This window comes from Tasmannia lanceolata, unplaced genomic scaffold (assembly GCF_043159265.1).
Source record: "Tasmannia lanceolata isolate RefF3 unplaced genomic scaffold, GAP_Taslan_0.1 ptg000023l, whole genome shotgun sequence".
Lineage (NCBI taxonomy): Eukaryota > Viridiplantae > Streptophyta > Magnoliopsida > Canellales > Winteraceae > Tasmannia > Tasmannia lanceolata.
In genome coordinates this window covers 15,672,734-15,691,075 of record NW_027518700.1, presented here as the reverse complement: position 1 = coordinate 15,691,075, position 18,342 = coordinate 15,672,734, and the positions used below count along the sequence as shown (strand labels likewise).

Below are 18,342 nucleotides of genomic sequence, written 5' to 3'. Positions count from 1 at the left end.
TCTGATTAGGTCATAGGTGCGTGATGTGCAACATGGATTAGGTAATGGTAAGTCACCTCTTCATAGGGTATAGGATGGCTTTGAATCCTTGGGATAGTATATTATCCCTATTTAGATGCAGCTGGGCAGCATCAGTATCTTTCACAAAACTAGTGGAATGGTGGGCCTATACACCATGGCTGGAGAGAGGGAAAAAAGTTGTGGAAACTCTATTTTTCGGTGATGCCATGGATGATCTGGATTCTAGAAAGAATGAGCCAAATGAAACAAGGGAAAAGAAAAAAATTCAATATTGCGAAGGACATCATCCTCAATCTTTGAAATGTTTTCGGCATCGGCTCCTGAAGACTTCAAAGGTATAGAACCTTTGGAAATAAAGATGACGTGGGAGTGCTACATTAACATTAGAGTTCGAGAGGATCGAGTAATTCATAGGTGGTCCCCTCCTTGAATAGGATCCTTAAGATGATCTTCAATTGGTCAAGTATTAGTATTCCTGGCATGGTGCTAAATGTTGGCAGAAATTGACAAGAAACGGTCGACATATTTTTGTTTCCATCTCCACTGAAATTAAATCGGTCGGTCATCATGCATAGATTTGGTAACGTTTCGGTCATGTCAATTGAAATGTTGGCACTTTAATATGTAAATTACAGAACTTCGGTACTTTGAGTTTTCACATATTTACTTGGCAATGCTTATTTTTTGCTTGTTTCTTAAATTATGGTGCAAATGCATCAACTAATTGTTGATTTGACGCATATACACATGGATAGTGCTTGAATGTTCAATTTTCATGGATTTATGGGTTTGGAAATTGAGAAAAAGCATATTTTTGAATAAAATATAATCATATATGCATGTTAGCTTTCAACTTTATCATATTCGAGTTCTTGCTTGTTCCATCGATTTAAGGAGTCAATTTTTTTCATTTTGAAAATTATTTATTTTTGTTTAAACTTTAAATATCCTTTAAAATACGTGAAACTATATTTCTGAAAAAACAAAAATATATCCTTTAAATGCTCCAGTGACAGACTAACAGTTGGGGGCTAATTTTGGCCTTAAGTAGCTGAACCAAAAATCTTCTAGATATTTGCACTCGACATAAGAACGTCATGCGTATCTGCATTTTGGGTTATTTAGTTGGTTTTGAACACTTCTATCCGTTATTTGAAATGCTGCGATAAGACCAAGTCCTCCATTCATATTTTACCCTATCTACTTATATGCTTGGTGCTGTATGATATATATTGGTAAATAGGAATATTTTCCGAATTGGGTGCCTAGGCCTACTGTTATGGACTTGTGTTTCTCAACCATCCATGTATTTGAATCCCCATCCAGAGCAATGGATAGTTTTTAATACCGATTTAAAATACATTTTGAAAAGGTTTGTCCTTTCGCTGTTTGTTCAATATCACTTCACTACTTATTAAAGTCGCCACACTTTTTATGTCAGTTGGGCGATCAGAGAAATATTTTCTGAAGAAGCATGTCAGATTCCAAATTTTATTTGGTCATTATGAACTCTGTCAGGTCTGGACCAGAAGGAAGAGGAAGAAGAAGATTCGGACAATCCAGTCCTTGCAGCCGACCTAATCCGGATAATTCAGAGCTCAATATTGACGTTCCACCTTTTTCTTAAGATTGACAAGAAGAAAACAGGTAGCATTCTGCATTTATTTGGAGGCAACCAGGCTACAAGCTATCTTCAGCAGGTTCAGACCTCCCTTGACAAGGTACATCGCAACCTAGTTATCGCATTAGCATAAACCTCTCGTCTTAATTTCAGCTGTCAATTTGCTAAGTCACTCTTTAATTTAGAAATGAGGATAAATATGCTAATGAATATTTTCAAACCATGGAAACAACATTACTCTTAAACTAATCTTCGTCGTTGGAAGAAGATTCTCGGTTCCTCAGGGGATAAAATTGATCTAGACGAATTGAAGAGCGAGCTAAAGATGTATGGAAGGAGATGCGCTTGAAAGGAGACCAAAGGGTTGAGAGAGTGTCTGTCTATTGAGCAAGGAACAAGTTGGGTGACTAGTTCTGTTCCAGATGCAAGTTTAAGTACTTCAAATATCAATCTTTTTTTTGAATAAGGCATATTTATATAAAAAACAGAACCGAGATGGTCCTGAAGAGATACAAAGAGAAGAGAAAAAATTACAATAAGTCAAGGAGGAAGATAATCAAACCACTCTAAATCTGCCCTAAAAACTCCTCCCCTAGCTAGAGAAGCTGCTTCAGCAATTGGCTGTTATCCTTACATGATCAAACACAATAGAAGAACCTTGAACCAGGTCCTCAATCTCCTCGAAAAAAGGCAAAAATCTCCAAGGAGGGATCGCCTCACCCGAAAGCCAGCGAATTACATTTAAGGAATCCTCTTCCACTATGATTTTGTCAAAAGCCGATCTATCCAAATCCTTGATCCCGCTATGAACAGCTCTGACCTCTGCTTCATTTGAGTCCGCTACTCCGATAGTTCCCGAGTATGCCCAAAGAACTTCCCCTTTGTCATTTCTACGTAAACCCCCAATTCCTGCTTCTCCAGGATTACCAAGAGACGAACCATTGAAGTTAAGCTTCATTAGCCCATCTGAAGGAGGATGCCAAGATTGGATGATTTTCACTTTGCTGACCCCTTCCTTACAGATGATTGCCCATCCTTCCCAAAGGTCAAAAGCTGAAACAAAACGAAACAAAGGGAGGCTCCTAGCCCACGATATAACAACAGCTATCAGCTTTACATAAATCCAATAGGGTGACCTAGCCTCTCCTTCAAAAACTCGCGCATTCCTCTCTTTCCACAAGAACCACCAAGTAGCCACAAGGCACATCTTCCAGAGAGTCCTGTCTTTCTTTCTCCAAGGATTCCACTCCCAACTCCTAATGAAGTAAGCCATAGTTTTGGATGGGACCCAACAGACCCCAAAGCGAGCGAAAATGAGACCCCAAATGTCTCTAGCTACTTTGCAATGGATGAAAATGTGATCTATTGTTTCGCCATCAAATAAGCAGAGAGGACAATGATCCACCAGCCACATTCCACGCTTCCTCAAAAAATCCATTGTCTGAATCAAAGTTACCTGGAACGCGGTTCGTTCCGGTATGCGGTACAGGAACGGGTACGGGTACGGGGTATGATGGTAGTCTGGTACGCGGTACGATGAGGGTATATATATATATAATTTCATATATTTCTACAAGAATGTCATTCCATAGTACACACTACACACATTTAATACACAAAATATAAAAACCTCGTGTATGTCATACATATTTTTTCAAAAAGAAAGTTCCCGTTGGAATATATGAATATCCTTTCATAGTCCATACTACATCCATTTAATAAAAAAATTAAAAAAACCTCATGTATACCCTACATATTTTTTTCAAAATAAAGCTCTAGTTCCAATTCAACCCAAAATATATAAGCATCTCTCTCTCTTTCTCTCCCGCGGGTTGCCGCGATTCATCATTTTTGGTGATCCGGGTCGTTAGTGAACCACGTTTCGGATCGTGCGACCCCGGATTGCAGATCGGAGGGCAGATGGTGAATCCGGTAACTATGGTCTGAATACGACCACTGCAAACAGACCACCCAAAGAAAGCAACTCTCGGCGGACAAAAGAACTTCCATATTGAGGTAGACAGAGGCTCCGCTATACTAAAAATCATGTGATGGTAAAAAGATTTAACTGAAATAAGCCAGAAGGGCTCCAAATACATACTCGACTATCTGCTCCCGATTTCTTGAGGTAGCAAGCTTCTATTAGAGACAGGAATCCTTGAAGATAATTTAATTCTCTATCAAAAAAGGCTCTTCTAAACTTGGGAGTCCAAACAACTTTCGCATTCACTTTTTTGAAGCAGTCCTTGACCCATGCCCCTTTCTGAGACGACACCATAAATAACTCTGGAAAAAGCTCCTTGAGAGGCACAGCCGAGCACCAAGGATCCAGCCAAAAACGAATCCTATCCCCCACATAAACCTTGAAACGAATGCCTTTCGTAAAAAGAACCTCCACCTTCAAAATATCCCTCCACACCGATACACCTTTGAATTTATAATTGTCAGCAGAGCACCAATTTCCTTTCGTAAACCCATACTTACTTCCAATAACTCTAACCCACAAAGAAAACTGTTCTTCGCCAAACCTCCAAAGCCACTTTCCCAATAGAGCATTGTTAAAACCTTGAACCCTCCTAAGACCCAATCCTCCATTTTTTATAGGGAGACAAATCGCACTCCATTTAACCAAAGGAATCCCTTTTGAAGAACTCGATCCTCCCCACAAAAATCTTCTCTGGATTTGCTCAATTCTCTGATCTACACTCACAGGACATTTAAAAAGAGAAAGAAAATATATCGGAATATTTGATAAAACTGCCTTTATTAGAACCAGCCTACCACCTTAAGATTGTTTTAAGATTTAGAATCTGGGAGACAACCGGAGGGCAAAACAGGAGAGTATCGTCCGCAAATTGAAGAATCGATACTTCTACCCTATTGATGCCTATTAGAAACCCTTCAAAGAGACCCAACTCACTTCCATTCTTCATCAATCTGCAACGGGATTCTACTACAATCACAAAAAGAAAAGGAGACAATGGGTCCCCCTGCGTCAAACCTCTAGTCGATTTGAAAAAACCTTTAGCAGAGCCGTTGATCAAAACAGAGAACCAAGCGGACGTTAAACAATTTCTGATCCACCATCTCCATCGGCCACCAAAGCCCATTCGACCCAGCAGATAATCTAAAGCTCCCCAGTCTACCCTGTCATAGGCCTTCTCCATATCAAGCTTGCATAGAATCCCTCCTTCCCCATTCCTTCTGTAATAATCGATAGCTTCATTAGCAATCAATGAGCAATCAAGAATTTGTCTGTTACTTATGAAAGCGCTTTGACAGTCCGAAGTAATTGATGGTAAAACCACTTTGAGGCGATCCGCCAAAACCATGGCAAGAACTTTGTACAGGCTACCCACCAAACTAATCGGACGAAAATTCAAAACTTTTGACGCTCCTTCGATCTTTGGAATTAGGGAAATAAAAGTAGCACCTGTCCCTTTGTCGAGAACTACTCCCGCAAAAAATTCAGGAAACATTTTAGTAAGTCAGATTTAACAGCTTCCCAACATAGTTGAAATAAGGCCAAACAGAACCCATCTGGTCCAGGAGCTTTATCTTTCGCTAAAGAGAACAATGCTTTCATAATTTCCTCCTCAGAGAAAGGAATTTCCAGCCTAGCAGATTCCTCCAAGCTTAAACTATCAAACAGAATCTCTTGAGGAATTGGACGAAGCATCCCATCAGCTGAGTACAAAGACCTGTAAAAATCAATAATTTCCACACTAATCTTCTCCTTGTCCAACACACAGACCCCCTCCACCACTAAAGATTCAATTCTGTTTCTTCTCCTGCGGGCGCTAGCCATGACATGGAAGTAGGCTGTGTTTTTGTCGCCCTCACACAACCACTTGACTTGGGATTTTTTATGCCAAGAAATTTCTTCGAGCAGCAGCAACCCTTTATGTTCTTGGCTTAACCTTCCTCGTTCCTCATAGTCTTCTTCCGACGCCAGTCCACACTCTTCTAGGGCATTTAGCTCCAGCATTCTATCCTCCAGGATCTGCTTCCTGCCATGGTCAAGCTCTTTCTTCTCCTTAGCCTACTCTTTCAATTTTGTCTTAAGGAATCTTAATTTTTTGCCAATGATTACATCCGCTGGACCTTCAAAGACACAATCAGACCACCATCTTACTAATCGTGCCTCCATAAGGGAATCTTCTAACCATGCTAACTCAAATCTAAAAGGAGCCGGATCCCACGACTCCATTTTAGGATCTAAGAGAATAGGGCAATGATCAGAAACTGAATGAGCTAGAACTTTCTGATAGACCTCCGGAATTATTGCCAACCATTCTCCCGAAAGTAAGAATCTGTCGAGCCTGCTCCTGATCGATCCTCTGGCCCAAGTGAAAGATGCACCGCCCAACGGCAGATCCACCAACTCATTGATCGCGATAAAGTCAGAAAAATCTCTCATGCCTGTATTGACTCGCTGGCGCCCTAACCGATCCCCTATTTCTAAAATTTCATTGAAATCTCCCCCGATGCACCATGGGTAAGAGCAGAGATTTCTCATCTTTACCAATTCCTCCCAAAAAAGACTCTTGTCAACTGATAGTGTAGGACCGTAGACTCCAGAGAATAACCAATCAGAATTGTCATTCGTCTTTGGGAGAGCTACTGAGAGAAAAAACTCCACACAATACATCCTTAATGACCCATTTAACCTTGTCCCAAGCCACCAGAATGCCCCCTAAAGCTCCTTTAGAAGCTAAGAAAGCAAAGTCCCACTCATTTTTGAACCCCATGCTTCTCATGTTGTGGGACCCGATCCCGCGAGAGGGGTGGGGCGCGAGCCGCCACGCTCTCTCTTTTGGTCTCTCGTACCCACGCGATTGGCGTGTGCATTTTTATTGATTTTAATTCATCTTTTATGTGAACTTGGGATCACTAAGGCAATCCGAATTCCACACAAAAGAGACTGACAGAGTCGCCACCTAGATGTGGGATCTAGGACCCATGATTAACCAGAAATCTAGACTCGCTACCTGGTTACAAGAATGGAAGGTATGGGGATTTATCCACCACATGCACCATTCCTGCCCGATAATCGGTCTTCGATTCCAAAAGCTAACTCTTTTAAATTTATTTTAAATGGCTCATTCAACTCTCTGTTAATGTGTTAACTACGGGACATGCATCCTATGATTTAATTTCAATGTGAATCCTAAATGTGTATCTTGATTTATTAATTTATCTGGATTCAATCTAAGTGAAAGTTCTCCTAGAATTCTAATTTCATGGAAAGTCCTAAGTGATTTGATTAAGCATTTACTATAAAATTAATATACAAAACACCACAATTTGTTGTGGTGCCGACTCGCGGTTGGTATGCCATCAGACATCCAAGCTGCCTACGTACCCAAGCCTCACTGGGATCAGAGTCGACGTAGTTCGGTGCACCTAAGCTAAGCTACTTATGCCTAACTCAACTAAGACACCGACCTAGACGGGATTGACTGTTTCAACAGTTTTAGGAGAAGTTATTTAATTCAAGTTGAGGATTTTATTATCTTAGGATTTCATCTAAGATGCTATATGATTCTTATCTAAATGCAAGTTGTTCCTTAGACTAATGCAGGTTAGCCTACATCCTAGTTTACTAGGCTTGTCCTAGGGAAAGATTGGGCGACTATTGTAACTAGACCTATGGCACGGTTGCTATACATAGCAAACGTCCGTGATGAGACTGGACTCCTAACTCTAGGACTTCCTAAAACCTAAGACTCCCTAAAACCTAGGACACGACACGACACCAGTGTTCCTAAATTGGCCTCTAATGGTTCTTATGACGGAAACCGTGATCCAACGGTTCCGAAAGACACGAGATGAATCGATTTCAGTTCTTGAAGTTAATGAATTTCAGATTTTAAGGATTTTCAGCTTCTTGACATTTAAGGATTACCAATGGCTCTAGGGTTCACCAATTTCGGCCCAGAATAGCATCCAAGGAAGGGAATCGTGCGCTCTTTCCTTGCGCAATTTAAGACTTAGGTTATAGCACCTTATTGCCTGGCATATCTCAGGATTTCCGTGGACAGTAACCTCGGAGCCAACAACGTGCTATAGCTTAAATATTCAAATTGTCAAAGATCGAGTGCAATAGGGATACGATTATGGATGCGCTGGCCATTTTTCCAGGGAAATCTAAAGATCCTAAGATTTCTGTTTCAATGGATTAAGGAGTTAATATGTGATAGAGATTTAAGATTCTTTAGAGATTTCCAGATGATTTTCAATTAATTTCGGATTTTCAACGAATTTTACCAATTTTAAACATATGAGTGATTTTACAAATGGAACTGTTGTAAACGAATTCGAAATGAGTTGAAATTTCTACAGCAGCAAGATATGATGAAATGGCATGTTGTAAGATTTTCATGAATTTTGGAAACCATTTACTATCAGTTTCAGATTTTTTAATGTTCAGACAAGATTATGAATTAACAATACATCCCATATGAAACAAGATCTAAATCACTTGAAAATTTTACAGCAACTAGAAATATGGAATATAAGACTACTGTAAAAATTTTGGGAATTTTATCTGTGATCTGATGTCTGTAAAAATTCTCCCAAAATCTGATAATATTCACAGAAAGCATAAAATAATATACCAAACCAATTCCAAAAATTCTCAAAAATTCATGGTATAATGTATCAGCATTATATTATTTTCCTACAAAATTTCATTAATTTGGAATTCGTTTAGTATATATTTTATTTTTCTTCGTCGAAAAGATATTTTTGAAGAGTTTTTCTATTTTTAAAACACGATTTTCGAGAAAATTACGATTCCGGAAAGCGTCCTCCAACCTTGTTCTGATGTGATGAACACAAGAAAAATTTTAAATTCCAAAAAATAGATCATCCTGAGATGGCTATTTTTTCGAATTTCGTAATTACTCAGCCATTTTTTTAAATAAAATACCCCTCTTCACTCAAATTTTCGAAAACCTTTGATCCAATGTCCGATCCGATCCGACAGTTATTTTATTCTATTTAAGTAGAACATCGTATTAAATTTTGGGACGAAACGGATTTGAAACACTCATGCAGATCATGATTTTGAGCATACACATTTAATATTACATTAAATTCATTTAAATGCTTAAAAATCATGCAAAAATCCGAAAATATACCAAATCATCCGAGAAAAATCTGAGAATAGTGTACTAACCTATGATCGAGATCCTCGCCGCCTCCAAATGCCGAAAACTTCGAAAATCGCGCCGCCGCTCGATCCGCTCCGTTTCCTTCTTCTCTTTTTCTTTGTTTTTTTATTTTTATTTTTCTCTCTCGTTTTCTTCACAGCAGAGATAGAGAGTGTCTGAGAGATGGGGAATGAGAGATAGGCCGAGAGATAGAAGCCAAGAGAGAATGAGAGAGAGGCCGAGAGAGAGATTGACAGAGGGTGAGAGAGCGAGGCCAAGAGAGAGATTGACAGAGGGTGTGAGAGTGAGAACAAGAGAGAGATTGACAGAGGGTGTGAGAGTGAGAAGCAGAGAGCTTGAGAGAGTGAGAGTGATGGAGAAATACAGAAGAAGGAAGGAATAGAGTGAGAGTGCAAGGTAGAGAGAGAGATAGAGAGTGATGGAAATGAGATGGCCGAGGGTGTGGAGCTGCTGTTGGAGAGTATATATGTAGGGAGATGGGCGGACAAAAACAAGAAACAGAGAGAGAGAATACGTGAGATTGATAGGTAGAGAGCAAAAACAGAGTGTGAGATGTGGGCTGCTGTTGGGGGGTTTAGAGGTGTAGGAAGCAGAGAGATGGTTGGGAAATGCGAAGCAGAGGGAGGTTAACACAGAGCAGAAGATGGTGTTGGAGGATGAGAGAATGGAGGGTGGAGTGAGGGGATAAAAAAAAACAGAGAGGGAGTGAGTAACGTGAAAACAGAGGGTGAGAATAGAACGAAGGGAGAGGTTGAGGGAGATGAGATTAGAGAGCAATCTGCTGGGGAGATAATGAGGCTGATGGGGAAGAGGAGATTGAGGGGTGTGGGAGAGATAGAGATTAAGGGAGAGAGAAGTATAGATTGAGAGATAAAAAAAAAAAATCAAAACATGAGGAATACCAGAGGGCGTGAGCGAGAGAGATGAGAGGCCGTGGATCACAGAGGGAGTGTGATAGTGAGAGAGAGATTAAGGGAGGGGAGATGAAACAGAGTGAGGGAGAGGGAGGGCTGCTGCCGACCAAAACGTGAGATGGGATCTCGGAAAATCCCCCCACAGCATCCCTTTTTCTCTGTGATTTTTTTTTCTTTTTCTACAGAGCTTCTCCTCTCGAACAATATGAGATCTGCCTTTTTTTATTTGGTTTCTTTTTTTTTTCTTTTAAGTGGGGCAAGTATCCTCTTTTTTTTTTTAATTCCCAAGTCAGTAACCATTGATAAAATGGGCGAGAGATACCAAAAAAAAAGACCCACTTTCTTCTTCGGCCAAGTATTGGGGGTAGAAAGAAATATTGGATTAAGGAAAGAACGCCAGCTGCATGCTTTGAAAGAGGAAAAGTAATGAATTTGGAAGAGTTGCCGAAATCAGCCACCGACTCACCATGTTTGGTCTTTGTAGATTTCTTATTTTTAGTATCCTTTCTTAAACACATGTTGGACGACTCCATGGGATTAAATTCAAAGATGCGGGCCACACTTGGGATGGTCAAACACCATCAAGTCCAATATTTAAATTTCGACAATGTGGCCCCATTCCAAATGATCCGAGATTTCAATTTTAATATTTTTAACTCCTTAAAAATGGTGGGCCTTACTCCGAGTTGACCGAAACTCCAATTGATCCAAACCATCCAATTATTAGGCCATAGTGCAATTTGATTGTGCCCCAAAATTAATTCTAATTAGGATAATCTCAACCATCAATTTGACGATCCACGGCTTAAAAATCATTTTCAAGAATTATCCGAATAATTCAACTTGATGGTCGCAACCAAATTGGGTGTTAAAATGATTTTTCTGAGATCTTGACCGCTCCCTTGATGGTCATCTTTAGGCATTAGATCGAAGTAGATTCAAAACTCATTTTTCATTAAAACAATATGCGGGCCCCCTGCTTGATCCAAATCTAAACAAATGCTCAATGCGGGCCTCCCAAACGGATCCAAATTTCAATAAATGTTCAATGCGGGCCCACCGAATGGGTCCGAATTCTCCCCTGGCTTGGATTCTTCTGAATAACCATTCTCAACACTTAGCGAAAAGAAAAATGCGGAACATTGCGGAAATGATCGGAAAGATTGAGAAAGCATAAGGGACGGACACGGGAATGGAAAATACTGAAAAAGACTGATGACAAGGACACTAACTTCTTTGTTGATTAAAGCAGAGCAAAATGGGGTGTCTACACATGTCTATTCTGCTAATGCGCGCCAACTTGGTTTCCTAAAGGCACACAACTTCAGGCCTCCAAATTTTAAGTAATTCTTTAATTTGGATTCTTTTCTCCTGGGAACCCAAACCATTAATATTCCAAGATAAGATCTTCATTAAAAACCTTAAACAGAGGTAATCTTCCATGCCCTCACACCGAAGGCTCTCCCTTTTTTCTTTGTGTTAGGGCCTTTACTGAGCGACCCTGAATCATAATTGATATTAGATTTTAATCTTACCAGCTCTCTTTCCTTCCTTTTCAAATTTGCTTCAGAATGGGTATTTGATCTTGTAACACCCCCAACCTCCCTGAGCTCAGCTTCCTTGATACTAGATCTGTATTCCTCTTCAGGTCCCGTAAAAACTAAGCCCAGATTATTATTAATTTGTAAAGTGTGATCAACCATCAGATCAACAACATCCTTATGAGAGCCAGACCCAAAAATGTTCTCAGACAAAACAGGAGAAAGCTCTGAAACGAAAGGCAGTAAAAAGGACACCGCCTTGCTACACCACCTCATAGAAGAGAGATGAGAGAATCTTCCGAGGATACCCTTACGAGGAATCGAAGAGGATGCTCCCTAGCGCAGCCAGAGAAACAATTCACCAGCCCTCTAAGACCACTGTAATCAATCAACACCTTTTTGTAACCCAAAAAGCAAAGAAGGAATGTACTGCCAACAGGAAGAATAAAATTTGAAACCCTGAGCTCGCATCGATTCTCCGCCAGACTACTCCCCCTCAGTCCTTCCCCCTCAAGCGCCTCTTCTATCTCGAAGTTCAATCTGGTTCGAAAAACACCCGCTAGAGTTAATTCATGAAAACACCTCTGAGCCATGGATCCCTTCAAGGAAGAAGGAGATCCATAGGTTCAATCCCGGATTCTATCGAGAATAATAGACTGGGAAGGGCTCGAACCTTTTTCTAAGGTAAAAGGAGAGAATATTAGGCCCACTTGCACACTCCGGATGAGACCATGCGCAAGGCCCATCAAAATCGACTGGAGAAAAAGAGGCCCTAGGCTCCTCTGGACTTTTAGGGCCCACAGATGAAATATCTCGAGGGCCTATTGGTGAAATATCTTCTCTTTCAGGAATATCTAGAGGGCCCACTAATGACACCTCAAAAACCGAGCCTCGAGATGCATCCCGACTAGTCGTTGGGGATAAGGCAGAGATAATATCAAAAAGCTGTTGACCAGAAAAGTGGGCCCCTCCCCTGATGAGACGTCACTGACAGGACCACACATACTCCTCCATATGTAGCCTTCTGGGGATCCGGATTTTTGAATTTCAAAACTTCTGCCAGCTGTAGCACCACTATCCTGCGCCCCATGCAACGCATGGTAGTCTTGATTCGTAATGTCCGCCGGTTCCACCTCCCCTTCCTCCCTATCGGTGATCTCTGGCTCAACCGTCGAGGGAGATTCTTCTTGACTGGCATTGAATACTTCCTTATCCATATTAAAAGGATTTTCACCTGCTTCATCTGCATAAACCCCTTCAATATCAGATTTAAAGGAGACCCACCTCTCGTCATTCCTAGCCAATCTTTCAGCCGCAGAAATTTCTGAGACTTTTATAGCATTCTCTTCTTCTTCATCTCTTTCTCTTGAAGCTAGAATCCACCTGAGAGCCTCATCAATAGAACTTTGAATGGAGAGCTCTTTACCAGGAATGCCTTCGGACAAAATCAGCATTCGCCTCGCCTCATAACCATTCCTCGCGAAGCATGACGAGTCAACCTCCATCACCTTACCTATTTTTCCCTCTATTCGACGAAAGTTGTCTGCGCACCAAGCTTCGGGCAGAACTCCTTCTATCTTCCACCAGTATGGATTCCCTGCCTTAGGAAATTTTGCATCCCACAACAAAAGTTCCTCAAGAGGAGAATTAACTGCAAGGGTCCAATCCCTAATTAATTGAAACCTGTTAATGCCCGAGGAAATGGAGATTTGAATTTCTAGGGTTGCAATTTTATAAACCACTACCTCTACCCCAAAACTACTATTTCGAGAAAGCCAGGCCTCTATCGCCTCCAAATCGTCGTCCCATCCCTCCCTGATCTTCCCCCATAAACCTAGATCTGCATTGCTAATAGACTTCAAAGGAACCACTTCGATACTGAATGCTATACCTTCCGAAGTAGCAGGAAGGATTTTCTCCACTCTAGATCTCCCTACATCAACCTCTATTGGAATAGAAACAGGCACCCTTCTCATCATCACTTCTGATTGCACTGGGAAATTGAAATCCAAACTCGACCAAAACTTGTTACATTTCCAGCATCTGACCCTCTTTCTGAAGTTTCTGAAAGCACATTTACAACACCTCCAGTCTCCCAGAGCCCCATCCTTTCTTCTTTTGGAAACACTTTCAACTCTTCTCCCAGATTTGCTTTTCACTGGAAACCAATCCGCCCCCTCATCTTATTGGGACCTATTTCCCATCCCAGTATCAGATACAGGGCCAAGCGGTATCATATTGGCTCCTGAAGCTACAGAGTTTCCTCCTTCTGCAAAACTCCTCTGATCCCCTAGAGGAGTCAAGTTTGCCCCACTAGCCCATCGAGGTCGAACACCCACTGCTCCACTTACACCGATTGAGGCCCCCAGAGGGACTCTATTGGCTCCACTCATAGAGAACAAGCCTCACAAAAACCTCCTCATTTCAGAAAAAGGTGCAGGTCACTAGACAGGATTAATCCACCAGACTCCGATTCCGATACCCACGATGACACAGAAATGGAAAATGACACCGAAACGGAAGATACGGAAGTAGAAGAAGCAGAAGAAACAGATGAGGAATACGATGAGCCCTACGTGTACAACGTAGAAACCTCTACATTAGAAACTTCAGTAACAGGATCGGAGAGGGAAGAGTTCAAGGCTGAAATGGAGAGAACTAGGGAAGGTGACCAAGCTACTACGGCTAGCCTGAGAAGGACTCCCACTCCAGATCCACCCAACTCTGAATCTCTCCGAAGCGCTTATCAGCCACTCATCAATCGCCAGAGAAGAAGATCACCGCGGCCACCAAATCCCATGGCATTCATAGATTTATCCACTGATTCTTCCTCGAATTAAATCTTAACACGAAGCCCCAACTAGATTTCGCCAGAGAAAGAACACGCCGGAGAACTTACCGGAAGCTCAGTCTAGGAAGAGAGTTCTCTTTTTGAAACCATAAAAGAGTCATCACTTCTACTTCATTTGAATCACATCACTTCAAATATCAATCTATTTGCAGATCTTGTGGGAAATGTAGGTCAGTAGGGGATTGTGAATGAGTGGCATCTTCAACTGGCCATAGATCTGAGCCTGGGAAGTTCTATACTGTTGTTTGATCTTTTTTATAAGGCCTTCAAATGTGTAGCCCGGGGTGAGTTGCGGATTGCGGTCGGGGAGGCTCCCTTGCCTGTCGTATGCGAGAGGATGCCAGAGGTAGTTTCTTTCTTGGTCTAGGTGAGAGAGATGGGGGATACCTATGGTGATTCCAGATTATGGATGCAAACCTAGATCAAACCACAAATGCAACATAAAAAATAAAGCAGAAATACAGAACAAAATAAGATCCATGTGGTTCGCCCGTGTGCCAAACTCTACCGAGGTGGGAATATTTCCACTACCTTTGAGATTTAAGGTTGCATGCTTTTCTCCGCCTCATCAGTCAGAATCCAAAACTGTAACTGTTTCAAATAACCAAGCTCCTCAGAAAAACTAAACGTCCGGTACATTTCGGAAGTACCACCTATAACAGGGTAAACCTATTGGTTGAGGGCTCTGCATTCAAACTCCAAACCGGGGCTGCTACCCTCGATGACCCTCAGCCGGGGCATCGTCCCAGACTCCTCCACTTGGGGTAGTACTTCAATTCCTCTAATTACTCGGCCAATAAAATACCATACATACCTCAATGAGTTTCAAATCCGGTGTAGGTTCTTGAAGGATGGTTACAAAGGGGCTGGAACCTGGAGCAAAGGATAAAGATGTGGCCAGTCGAAAACAAGTAGGTGTTGATCTCGATGTCGTTGGTAGATGCTTGTTGGGTAGTGATATGTTGAAATGGTGTCCGGGTCTACTGGATATCACAGGTGGATTTGACAATGGGATCTATTCCACCATTTCAATCTAGGGTTGTTTTGGTGACTTGAGTGGCTTTGATCATTTCAGATTCCTTGCCTTTGGAGATGCCTGACTATGCCCGCTATTAAGCACCCTTTTTTACGGTATTTTTTCTTAATAACCTCGTTGATTATGTTGTTCTCTCTATTATATTCATCATCATACAAAAAAGAAAAAAGGACGGTAGTGAATAATTTAGTCCGCAGAGGTTCTTTGAGGCATATGAAAACAATTTGGCTTTTTTTAGGGGCAGCTTTAATTCCTTATAATATACGAAGTATATGATTTATCAATTGTATGTTACTAGGACATTTTATGCTATAAAATATTTTTGTGTCAGGATGTTCATTGTGAACTTGTATGTTAAACGCACATAGTTACATGTCCAATGTAAAACTCTCCACTTGTTATTTATGTAGTTCTAAACTTTTAATTTTATATATTTATGTAGATTTGTTCATATATCGATAGTTGCATATATTTATCTAGAATAGTACTTAAATGGGTGACCTTTTAAGAATTCCTCAGGTTGCACCCCTCTTTTGTTTTCCCTGGTTTAAGCACAAGGAAAATATTTGGTAATAGGTTTGCTTCAATAGAATGTCTTCAAGAAAATAGCAAAGGGTTTATCATTCACCATTTTATTCAGCTAGAGATACATGCCTGCATTGGTACTGTCATCACTTACGTACTGATGGCCGCACTACATTGCACATGTCCATCTTTTCTTTTTTTTATGGGTAAGCTGGGTTTAGGCAGACCCCTACCAGATATATTAAAATAAGAAAAGGATCCAACATTAAGAGCGAAGGACCAGCCCCTGATCCAAAACAGAGGGCAAATCAGGAGCAAGATAGCTCAAAAACACAAAGCAAATAAGAAGCAAAGAAAAAACAGCTCCCAAAGAGTCTTCAACAAGGGAGAGAACAAAAAAGAAGAAGGGCGGCAACATAGCAGCAGAGGAATCAAGCACCAAACTGACCCAACCAAAACAAGGGGGAATATCCCAACCCAACACCGCCCAAGACTATCCTGGAATGAGACCCTTAAAAGGGGGGGGGGGGGGGGGGTCTTATTCCAAGAGTTGAGTTTGTGGATGGGTGGGTTTTTCCTTTCTTTTTTTTGAAACAATTTGCCTGGGATTCTCATTGGGGGAATTTGGCAAAGAAGAATGTGCTCTATCTGAACTGAAACTGCCCTTTGGTGTCTTTGAAATGCTTGAGGCTTCAGGGGGGAACTTCCAATAGGGATGCCATCTTATTGGAAGCTAATCTCCTATTATTGAAATTATTGAGGATGGCAAAATGTATACGAGTGTAAAACCTTATGTTTCGTTAGTTTCTAAATCACGTCGGCATCCCTTTCAACGTCAAGCTTACCCATAAAATAATAGAAAAAAGGAAGGTATATTATATGCACTGAGCACTTAACAAATACATGCATGTCAGCATATGTCCATGTTTTCATGAACAGGTCTATGTATGTATCAGTTTTATGTTTGATTATCATTGATGGGAAATTGGGAATCTCCTGTGTTTTGAACAACAGAAAGAGATCAAACTGAAGGAACTGCGTAGAAAGAAGAAAGGGTGGAAGAAGAAATCGTGGCCTTCAACTTCAGAGGAAATTGAGCTGCTATTTGGCCTCATTGACATTAAAGTGGTGATGAGGGTTCTGAGAATGGCGAGGATTAATAAAGAGCAGTTACTCTGGTGTGAAGCGAAGATGAGCAAGCTCGATATATCTGAGAAAAAGCTGCAGAGAGATGGGTCCCCAGTCTTGTTCCCATGTTGAATGGTAATCACTGCCTTTTAGTAAGGATGTCTTCCTCTTAAAATAGAGTAATCTTTATATAGGTAGATGTTTTTAGATAGATACATATACATATTGTTCACACCAATCCATGTTAATGGCAGATAGTGGGACAATTTTGTGGATGTCTGCTATTTCACCCACCTTAATTCAGACATTTATTTAGTTTAGCTTTGAAGAGTATGTACATTTGATTTTGAGAGAGAGAGAGAGAGAGAGAGAGAGGATAACTTGCTTAAGTTTGGTCTATTTTAGTTGCTGTACTATAGAAGGCACTGTTTTGGATTGCAGGAATTTTCTAGAAAAGTTTGGAAAGGAAACATATTTATAAAATTTCTAACTTTTTAAACAAGAAAAAAGGTAACTTGAACCAACCCTATTCAATTTTTATTTACAAGGACCTTCAGTTTGTGATGATATTACTCTAAATTAATCTTAATCAATTCACTCTAAATTGTGGAAAGAAAAAAGTTTCTCATCTGAAATGCTTTTCTTGCAATCCAAATTAATAAGGATCAAATTAAACCCATATATACAGTTTGAGGGACATGTGGGGTTTAATCAGAGCCATTGATCTTGTAGACGATCATGATCCCATGTTAAACGAACATCCCATCCGTTTAATTAAGGCATACTAGTAAAACCAATGCTTTTAGTATCTTGGAAGGACCCTAAACAAGGGCTATGATCAACCCATCAAGGTGGGGCAGCTAAAGGCAATGGGCTGCATCAAAGATTCCAGTCATTTCCACGTGGCAAAATGCTGGTCTACTTTCTACACGGTTCTAAAAAGAGAGAATTTATATGATGGGTGGCCGTGAAAACATGTGAAGTCCAAAAAAGTAGGTACGGCCCACTTTTTTTTATGATCCAAACCGTTCAACTGTTTAGGCACAATGTAAATGGGTTGATTCTAACCCTCTGATCTGAACTGATCTGAATATGTAGTGCCCGAAAAATATAAATTCTCCGAAAAAGATAACTGAAAACACTTTCAAAACGGGATTCCGTGTAGAAAATAAAAACGGGACTGTGGTGACCGTTGATTTGACTTTTTCAATTTATGGGCATTTGAGTTCCTTGTTTTGTCTTTTAGTGTACGTGGCACCAACTCTTTTTTTTTGTTTACAAAACGAATTCCCGTTTTCGTAGCTTCAAGACGATAATGCCAATGAAAACCAATATTTTGTCTCTAGCAGATTGGTCCCACATCGGAGAGAAACTAAATGCAAAATACTATTTTATATTCAGTGTTGAACGATTCCTGATAACGAGCTCAGTGGCACGAGCACTACTGTGTAACACCAGGGTTGGGCCGAGTCTTGCTAACTGAACCGCCCGTTCCAAGTCACGAGTCGACTCCTCTGACTAGGGCGA

At 40.8% G+C, this 18,342-nt stretch overlaps 1 long non-coding RNA gene across 1 annotated transcript; it reads left to right on the top strand.

Moving 5' to 3' along the window:
• The first annotated feature begins 1,550 nt into the window (after positions 1 to 1,550).
• Positions 1,551 to 17,148, top strand: LOC143856826 (uncharacterized). The gene is made up of 2 exons (XR_013238374.1): positions 1,551 to 1,742; positions 16,702 to 17,148. It is a non-coding gene; the product is annotated as an uncharacterized LOC143856826 (long non-coding RNA).
• Positions 17,149 to 18,342: the final 1,194 nt, after the last annotated feature.